The sequence below is a fragment of the Mus caroli genome, chromosome 4, assembly GCF_900094665.2.
Source record: "Mus caroli chromosome 4, CAROLI_EIJ_v1.1, whole genome shotgun sequence".
NCBI lineage: Eukaryota > Metazoa > Chordata > Mammalia > Rodentia > Muridae > Mus > Mus caroli.
In genome coordinates, this window is record NC_034573.1 from 27,395,670 (window position 1) to 27,406,148 (window position 10,479).

The window sequence follows — 10,479 nt, forward strand, 5'->3', positions numbered from 1 at the left end:
TGGAAACAGCTTATAAAGCACTAAGGAAGTTCAAATGAGGCCTTGAGGGAGGGCCCTCCTCCACTCTGACTGGTGATACTGCGGGACACAGACAAGCAATGCAGGGAAGACCATGTCAGTGTAGATGAGAGGAGAGCCATCTTCCAGGCAAGAGGAGGCCTTAGAGGAAAGTTCCCGCTAGTTCAGCCTCCTGCTCTCTGACCAGAAAATGGACAGTGTCATATTTAGGCTTATAATCTGTGATAAATACCATGACCAACAGCAATTTGGGGAGAAAATGGCTTATTTCAGCTTACTACTTATCATGAAGGCAAGGCACGGCTGTAACCTGGGGGCAGGACCTGCTGCAGAGGCCATAGAGGAGTGCTGCTTACTGGCTTGCTCAGCATGGCTTGCTCAGCCTGCTTTCTTACAGAACCCAGGGTCACCAGACCAGGGATGGCACCACCCATAGTGGGCTGGATCTTCCCACAATGGGCAGTAATCAAGAAAATACCACATAGACTTGCCTATGGACCAACATAATGGAAGCATTTTCTCAAATGATGCTCCCTGTTCCCAGATTATCCTGGCTTCTGTTAAGTTAAATAAATAAATAAATATCATCTGGACAAACAGTAAACTCATGGATTAAAAATAATAAAATACGCCGGGTGTGGTGGCACACGCCTTTAATCCCAGCACCTGGGAGGCAGAGGCAGGTGGATTTCTGAGTTCGAGGCCACCCTGGTCTACAGAATGAGTTCCAGGACAGCCAGGGCCACACAGAGAAACCCTGTCTCAAAAACAAACAAACAAACAAACAAAAAACAAAAACAAAAAACCATATATAGGAAAATGATAACTAGAGGTTAGAATCATGTAAGCACAGCTGATATGTGTCAGTGATAGAGGAACTGTTTAGCATATGTGAGGCCCTGACTAAAATCCCCAGCAATGGTACAATGGCTCAGAGCTCACTCCTTGTCTTAATCTTGAGAAATCTCTTCAGGCCACAGGTCGCTCTTTAATCAATACGCTCGCACTGTGATCAGTGGCCAATTACAAGCCTCCTTTCAAAGCTCACTCTTAATCTGTTCTCCAGTTCAACACACACTGGTGTTCCTGAACGAGTAACAACGATGAAAAAAAGGGCAACCTTAATGTGAAAACCGAACAGGATGTATATAGTTACACAGGGAAAAGCTGGGGGCTGGGGGGATGGCTCAGTGGCTAGAAGCACATGTCGCCAACTCCAAGTCTAATCTCCCAGGGCCAACATGGTAGCAGAGAACTGTTCTCTGACATCTACCTGCTTGCTATGGCACACCATATCCCAATCCACACATAATGTAAATAAATGTAAAAATATACAGGTTTTCTGAAGAAGAAGGAGGAGGAGGAAGAGGAGGAGGAAGAGGAGGAGGAGGAGGAGGAGAAGGAGGAGAAGGAGGAGGAGAAGGGGGGGAGGATCTAGGAATGTTGCTACGTAAATGCTGGAAGATCCTAGATGTTCACCCAGATAAACAAAGAGAATTTATCAGCATAAGTGAGGAAAGCAATTGATGAATTTTATTTAACTGTGCATACGTATGCATCACTCCAGCTCTGATATATTTTAACTGAAGAAATTACAAGGGCTAGGGAGATGGCTCAGTGATGAGAGTGCTTGCTACGCACCTTTGAGGACCGATTCAGATCCCCAAAACTTGCAGGGACTGGGGAAGACCAAGCCTCATCGCTAAGCTTGGAATTTGACTGAGAGACTTTGTTTCAATGAATACATTGGAAGATGAACCAGGACAATTCCCGACATCAACATCAGGCCTCCACATGCACATGCATACATACGATGGAAAGAAAAAGAGATTAGAGCCAAGCTGGGCTCTGTTGTGTGACTCGTGATCCCAGCACTCAAGAAGTAGCAAAACAATTGTCACAAGTTTGAGGCCAACTTGATTTCTTTTTTTAAGGATTTATTTATTTATTATATGTCAGTACACTGTAGCTGTCTTCAGACACACCAGAGGAGGGCATCAGATCTCATGACAGATGGTTGTAAGCCACCATGTGGTTGCTGGGATTTGAACTCAGGACCTCTGGAAGAGCAGTCAGTGCTCTTAACCACTGAGTCATCTCGCCAGCCCCCAGCTTGATGTCTACTGTGATACTCTGCCCCAAAACAAAAAAGAGACAAGGAGGCAGGGAAGGGAGGAGAGGGGAAAGGGAGGGGAAGGGAGAAGCACAAGAGATAATGGAAGGGGCATAAAGGAGGGAGGGAGGTAAAGAGAGAGGGAAGGGGGAGGTAAAGAGGGAGGGAGGGGGAGGGAGGCATCACGGAGAAAGGACAACACAAGCTTACCATGGAGGAATTGTGGTGCTACTTCACAAGCCTGAACACACAAAGGATGAACATATCTGAAGCCTGCCTGATGCAAACCTCATATGGACCATGAAGATTCATCAGGGTCTATCAAGGATGCCAGGGTCACAAGTTCCCTGCTGAGAAAAAAGCCAAATTCTGTTCCAACCACTCTTTTCTTAAAAAGTAAAACAAGCCGACCTTAATGTTGCTGACGTTTCAAATGGCAGTGTACTGAGTCTTTCTGCTTCTTCATTTTCACACAGTAAATGGTTTTTTTTTTTTTTTTAAGCTTTGTCAGAACAATGTACCACCGGCCTGAGCGCAAGAGCAGCTCTGCCCCGCCCCCATGGGTGTTTATGCAGCTCCCCGGGGTCTGGGCCAGGGCAGCCCGCAGCTCCCAGGGGAGGCAGTGGGTGAGCCCTCTGCAGACCAGAGTGGTAGCTTGTGGAGTAAGAACAATGTTGCTGTGACTCAGAGCCAGAGGAACAGTCAATGCCACTCAGTCTAAGCCATCAGGGCCAGTGATCAGAGGGGCAGTAGCTGGCAGAGGGCACAAAGGCTGCCCTCAAACGTGAAATCAGACCCAAGCCTTGACGGTGGCCAGCTCTGCTCTCCTCTCTTTAAAGTCAGCCAGGTTTTCATGAAACAGATTCCTGAAAAGGGCATCATTATTGTCTGTTCTCAAGAAAGGCAACTCAGTCAGGTTTGAATGTGGAGGGCTGGGTTCTCAGACACATTACCAATGCTAACTACAAGGAAACCACTTTTCCTTGTGCTAATTACAAGGAGCAGGGAGGAAACAGGCCAGGCCGAGAACAAATGCCTCAAAAACAAAAAAGCGAAAGAAAGAAAGAAAGAAAGAAAGAAAGAAAGAAAGAAAGAAAGAAAGAAAGAAAGAAAGAAAGAAAGAAAGAAAGAAAGAAAAAGAAAAGTCTACTTGCTTTTCAGAGGACGGACTGGGCTTTGCAGAGAGCAGTCTGCCTCCCTGCCCAAATGCAGCAACCCACTCTGCCCTAATTAATAGCATCTGGCAGCTTTGTACAGTGATGATCTCAGAGCAGCTTATATTCAATCCTTGGGCTCTCCTGGATCAGAACTACAGCACAACATTCTCCTCTCGCAACCTCTGGTGTTGCTTTTTAAATACAAAGCCCATCAGGTATAATGTGGCTTTTGTTTGGGGAGCACTGAACGCATCCTCCATCAACACTAATCAGAAATGCGCCTTATGAAACTGGGATGCTGACTTCCATCCAATCCAGCGGGCTGGGAGATCCAGAACACAGGCTAAATGTTGCTTAGGATTTATTCTTTTATTCTTGGAGTACTTTAAAGATAATTCCAAAGGTTGGGTAGGGAGGACATGGTAGCACAGAGGTCTGCAGCAAAATTGGGCATGATTTTATATTTCTTTTTTTTGTTAATTTTTTAAAAAGATTCACTTATTATTATATCTAAGTACACTGTAGCTGTCTTCAGACACACAAGAGGGCATCAGATTTATTTATGGATGGTTGTGAGCTACCATGTGGTTGCTGGGATTTGAACTCAGGACCTTAGGAAGAGCAGTCAGTGCTCTTAACCGCTGAGCCATCTCTCCAGCCCCTACATTTTATTTTCAAACACACAAAATCATGGTCACTTTTAAGACAGCCAGTAAATTGTTCGTACAATCTTCTTCACCGAAGGAAGAATAAACTTTGTCCATTTAGGATTTAAAAAGACTGAGCCACACGGAATATCTAGACAACTGGTTCTGTTGTGTCAGAATACATGAATACTCTTTTTAGAGATCGTATACTTTGTTCCAAAAGGCTTCTGCAGAGCTTAGTCACAAAGAGCAAAGAAATTCTGCCATTTAAGAGAGCAACTCAAGCTGTGAAGGAGAGAAGAGGAATAACCATTTGAATAACAATAGACAATAGCTGTTAGAGAACCTTCCAGAACGAAATTGCAAAGCATTTGAATTCTAGTAATTTTTACCATATATCAAATATTGTGGGGCAGGAGCAGCTCACTACTTAAAAAAAAAAAAGTCTTTGATAATATGTTGGCTCCTTTAGGTCCCTATGAACAATCATTGTGAAATCGATTCCTCTCTCTGTCTCCCAACAGGAAGTTAACTAGCTCTCAATTAGATGACAGTGTTTACTTATGTTTCAGTGTGTAAAACATCAGATTTTATCTCAGCAAGGTGAGGTGAGTAAGATGCAAAGTGCTACCACTTAGCAGCGCCTCCTCTGTGGTTGTGTGTGTGTGTGTGTGTGTGTGTGTGTGTGTATGTAGGGTCATTCTCCAGAGATGCTCAGTAGACACTCCTCCACTGAGCCACATCCTAGCCTGGCCCCAGCTCTGAAAAAGAGCTTTTGTACAGCAGCAATCATGTAATGCACTGAGGGGTGTAGTCCTTTGACTTTTTTTTTTTTTTTGAGTTTTTAATCTCTCTTTTTGCGTATTTGTTGTTGTTGTTTAGGTATATGTTTTAAGGTTTCTATTGCTGGGATGAAACATCATGGCCGGGCTGGTGAGATGGCTCAGTGGGTAAGAGCACCCAACTGCTCTTCCAAAGGTCCAGAGTTCAAATCCCAGCAACCACATGGTGGCTCACGACCATCCGTAATGAAATCTGACGCCCTCTTCTGGAGTGTCTGAAGACAGCTACAGTGTACTTACACATAATAAATAAATAAATCTTTAAAAAAAAAAAAAAAAGAAAGAAACATCATGACCAAAGCAACTTAGGGAAGACGGGGTTTATTCCACCTTACAGCTTGTGATCCATCATTCAGGAAGTGATGCAGAGGACATAGGGGAGCACAGCTTACCAGCTTGCTCCTCATGGCTTGCCCAGTCCATTTTCGTATACAACCGTGGACCACCAGACAGACTAGGGGTGACGGTGCCCACAATGACCTGAGTCAATGTGGAACCATCAGATGGAAAGTGCCCTATAAACAGACATTCCTACAGCCCAATTCTAGGGAAACATTTTTTTTTTTCAATTAAGATTTCTTCCCAGCGCTGGAGAGATGGCTCAGAGGTCAAGAGCAGAGTCTGCTCTTCCAGAGGTCCTAAGTTCAATTCCCAGCAACAACACGGTGGCTCACAACTATCTGTAATGGAATCTGATGCCCTATTCTGGTGTGTCTGAAGAATATAATAAATAAATAAATGATTAAAAAATAAAAAGCATCAGAAGTATCAGTGGTGGCGCACACCTTTAATCCCAGCACTCGGGAGGCAGAGACAGGCAGAGATCTCTGAGTTCGAGGCCAGCCTGGTCTACAGAGTGAGTTCCAGGACAGCCAGGACTACACAGAGAAACCCTGTCTCGAAACCAACTAAAACCAAAGCATCACAAATGGTTAAACAGGCATTCTTTGCTTGTGAAGCACCCACTTAAGCTCTTCCTTACACCCCAACTCTCCGACTTTCACCTAGATTCTGACTTTTAAATGTAATTTCTCGAGACAGGGTTTCTCTCTAAGGCTTGTGTGGCTGAGGACCATCATGACTGCAGATCCTCAGACCCCCTCTTCCAGTGCGGAGTGTGAACCTTCTGGCCTGATTTTCAAAAGATCGGGATATCCTAGGTCAGAGTACTAATTGTTCCAGAGCTTGCTCACTTTCAGCATCAATCTGAGCTCCAACATTCTCTGAAGCCTCGGGACCAACGTTCCCATTGATGGAGGGAAGTGGCAGGTGTCTGTATAGGTGAGCTCAGGCAGTGAGAGATTTAACTTGCAGGGTAAACTGCTGTTGTGCTCAGAATGCGCAAATGATGTCACTGGGTGCTGCCCAAAGGCTCCAAGCTATGCCATCATGTAAGATGGCAGTGGTGCTGGATGCAAGAAGCCAGTCCAGAACTGCTATAAAAACTATGTTTAGGGCAATCAACAAATTAAATAATAATAATAATAATAAAACAAGCAGGGAGCTAGATTTTTTTGTTTTTTGTTTTTAGATTTATTTATTTATTATATGTAAGTACACTGTAGCTGTCTTCAGACACTCCAGAAGAGGACATCAGATTTCATTACGGATGGTTGTGAGCCACCATGTGGTTGCTGGGATTTGAACTCAGGACNTTCGGAAGAGCAGTCCGCGCTCTTAACCACTGAGCCATCTCACCAGCTCCCTTGTTTTGTTTGAGGTTTTCGAGACAGGGTTTCTCTGTGTAGCTCTGGCTATCCTGGAACTCACTTTGTAGACCAGGCTGGCCTCGAACTCAGAAATCCGCCTGCCTCTGCCTCTGCCTCCTGAGTGCTAAACCTCTGATCCAGTGCACCTCTCCCATCCCCACCCAGGGCCTTACCAGCTCCCAACAGCACCCAGCCCCAGACCTTGCATACCATTACTCCATTAAGTCAAGCAAGAAAAGCTCCCCATGGCCCGGACTTGTGGAAAACCAGAACATAATTTACCGTGTGCCTCCTGCCCTCTTTACTGGGAAAAGCATCTCACTTTAGCTTCTTATAAGTCTCAAGACGACACCAGACACCAGAGAAATCTATGTTGAAAAATTGGTGCTAAGCCTTTAGCCCTCCAACAAATTAAGAGCCCTAAAAATTAAGGTCCTTTTCCTTTGTGTGTCGCCCCCCTCTCTGAAAACAAACTTAAGTCAACGTTCCTCTACCACCCCGAGTTTCCTCCCGCACATCTATAAAATTCGGGTGGGTCAGATGTGGTGGTGCACACCTGTAATCCCGGGGCTCAGGAGGCAGAGGCAAGAGGATCTATCTCTGTCTGAGGTCAACCTGGTCTACAAAGAAAGTTCCAGGGAACCAAAGCCCACAGAGAAAGCCTGTCTCAGAAGAAAAAGCATACAGTTAAATTTCAGCTTTCTTCTCATGTCTTTCTGTCCCAAAGTTCCTTGCTGAGAGCTCGGAGAAGCAGAAGTAAAATTACTTTTTCTGCCCCTACACACACATATAGGCAGGATGAATCTTCTCCCTAGGTATCTATACATGGAAGTGGTGGCGTTGGTAAAGTGCCTGTCTAAGCAGCCAGCTACTCAGGATGTTGAGGGTTAAGCCCACTGGTTAGGGAACATTCCACCTTGCAAAAGATTTCAATTTTTAAATTATTTTTTGGTAGAACAGCAGGACCTCAACTACTAATGGATAAATTAAGCAAGGCTGTGCTTGGTGAGCATCATTAAGCCTTCTTTTTGGCTGCCTGGGTACCAGGATCTTTCACTGTCCCCCACCTAACTGTCAGACACTAGACAGAGCTAAATGGGCTTTCCTGGAGCAAATTTACTTCATGCAATTAAGAGGGACCAAACTATATAACTTTAGTTTCCTATAAAAAGCAAATGACACATATTTTGTGACTACGTGACAGATCCCATGCTAAAGCCTTTTGTTTTGAGGTGGAACAAGTCTCACACTACCAGCGTGCCAGCAGTCTTTAGTAGTTTAAATGGTGATGATAACATTTAAGAAGCCACTGAGACATGCAGACTCTTGTCCTGGGCTAATCTCCCTCCTCAATCATTTCTTAAATGTACGATTCTCTATGGTCAGATGACTGAATAAAGCCAATATTTTTCAGTCGCTAGTAAGTTCTTGAACATAGATGGTATAATCCCATTTTATTTGCTCTTAGAGCAATTATGATAAGATTATGCCCTATATGAAGATGTTATCCACACCTATACTGTAAAAACTGAGTGTGTGTGTGTGTCTTTTGAAAACAGGAAATATCCATGAAGGCAGTTACACTTATGTGGCCAGTAAAAAGACTGGCTTATTTAGTCTTTTAAGGTTTTTGAATACTTTTGAAATAGGGTTTTATACCATGGCCAATCCTCTCAATCCTCCTGCTTCAGCCTTCAAAGTGAAATTCAAACTGTATCCATCAGCATAGCCCAGGCTGGTACTCCTTGAATTCAAGGAGAGTGATGTAGCTGGCTCTGGCCAAGTATGGTAAGCCTCCACACTCTCTTCTGCCTTGAACTTTCAGGCCAGGAATCCAAGACAGTGACATTACAAAGAAGGAGGCATCTTGACCCCTGACTGACCCGAAGGAGAACTGCCCAGGAGAGCTACCCAGCCTGAAATAACCAACTCGCTTTTGTGTAAACCACCAACTTTACTGGATAAATACTCCCCTGGATTAAACCACTGAGTTCTAGAGCTGTTTGATACAATGCACAGCATGAATGTCTGGGTGTAAAGTATTTAAGTACAATTTATTAAAAAGGCTTCTAATGTGAAAGTGAATAAAGAAGCCTATATGTGAGAAAAGCCTGCAAGTTACAATTCTACCGTTTTAGATAAGTGAAAGAAAGAAAGAAAGAAAGAAAAGAAGAGAAGAGAAGAGAAGAGAAGAGAAGAGAAGAGAAGAGAAGAGAAGAGAAGAGAAGAGAAGAGAAGAGAAGAGAAGAGGATGGCATCTCAGGCTCAGGAACACTGTGATTAGGTAAATTCTAGTTGGTGTTTCACAAGCTTTCTAACAATATGCAAATGATGCTCCCATAACCACGCCTACTGAACAAAGCAGAATACAATGTACAAATACTTTGAAACAAAGAATAAATCCAAGGCAGGCTCAGAATGAAAGTTTACCTCATCAGGACAGAATGACTTCATTTCAGAGGCTAGCCCTCCAGCTCAGTGGTCAAGCACATGCCTAGCACGTGGAGGCACAGAGAGTGGAGACTTTCATCTTTAGACTGGAGCCCCCCCCCCCAAAGTAAATAACATAAATGCTTGCCTTTCAATCGGAGCACAACTAGATTTTACATCTCTTCCCTGCCCGGGCTGGAGGAGGTGGTGGGAGAGGCAGATGATGTCATCCTAGGTTCTCTGGCCACCCTACACTGTCCCTGAACTCAGTGCCCTGGTACACACAGGCATCATGAACAGAAATGGCTAATCTGAAATTTTATTTTAAAATACTATTGGAGGAGAGTGGTATAAGCATATTATAATCTCAAAAATAGAAAAAAACAGAGCTGGAGAGATGGCTCAGCACTGACTGCTCTTCCCAAGGTCCTGAGTTCAATTCCCAGCAACCACATGGTGGGTCACAACCATCTGTAATGAGATCTGACGCCCTCTTCTGGTGCATCTGAAGACAGCTACAGTGTACTTAAGTATAATAATAAATACATCTTAAAAAAAAAAATAGAAAGAAACAACTTCAAACAAACCACTGGATTCAGAGCTCATGCTTTCCCAGCACGCTCTCCCTGCCCGCTGTAAACCAAAACCTATTTTCTGTCCCTGTCAATCTGACTACTCCAGGTGTGATGCCACATAAGTAAAATCATAGAGTCTGCAAGTCCGTAAGCATACTTCCAGGTTGGAGTACTATTCTGGACCCTTGGCTGGGTATTCTGCAGCTGTAATTCACGGGAGTCATCTATCTATTACATTTAACAAGCTGAGTGTACTGAACACATCGTCCCCAAGTACTGATCCCAGCTGAAGCACTGAGTCCCAAATGTTTAATCCCAGCAGTGGCAGTGGGATCTCTATGAGTTTGAGGCAGCCTGGTCTACTGATCAAGTTCTAGGACAGCCAGACTACAAAGAGAAACCGTAGTGGGGTTGGGTGTGGGGGAGGAGAATAGGGAACACAGCACGGGACTCCCAATCTGTACCTACAATAGCTTTGCCTTTACAAAGCTGGATTTCCAGAGCTGGCTGTTATGGAAAAATTGCTGTGGACAGGAAATGAGAGGGGTGGTGTCCTGAGGAGACACAGGACAGGCACAGGCTAGTGACTGCTAGTGACTGGCTACTTAAACATACTAGAAGCCAGGCATGCGGATGCCCGCCCCCCCTCCCCCATTTGTCATTCAGACACAGTAGGGAGGGAGGACTGCCATGAATCTGAGGCCAGCATAGTTACATAGCAACACCCTGCCCGTACATAAATAAATACAGGACTGCAAAGATGGCTCCGGGTTAGAATATTCTCTACTCTTTCAAAGGAAGAGCAGCCACTTGCTCGAAACCTGCTAACTCCAGTCTCCTGATCTCCATGGGCACTGCAAACACACAAACACACACACACACACACACACACACACACACACACACACACGGTGCACAGATTTACACAAAGGCAAAACACCCCCCAAAAAAATCAAATTTTATTTTATTTAAAATAAAAATCTCAGCG

At 44.4% G+C, this 10,479-nt stretch overlaps 1 protein-coding gene across 2 annotated transcripts in view; it reads right to left on the reverse strand.

Annotated features, from left to right (window-relative positions):
- Positions 1-10,479, reverse strand: part of Ankrd6 (ankyrin repeat domain 6) — a 148,098-nt gene that overhangs the window by 134,798 nt on the left and 2,821 nt on the right. The gene's annotated exons all lie outside the window — the stretch shown is intronic.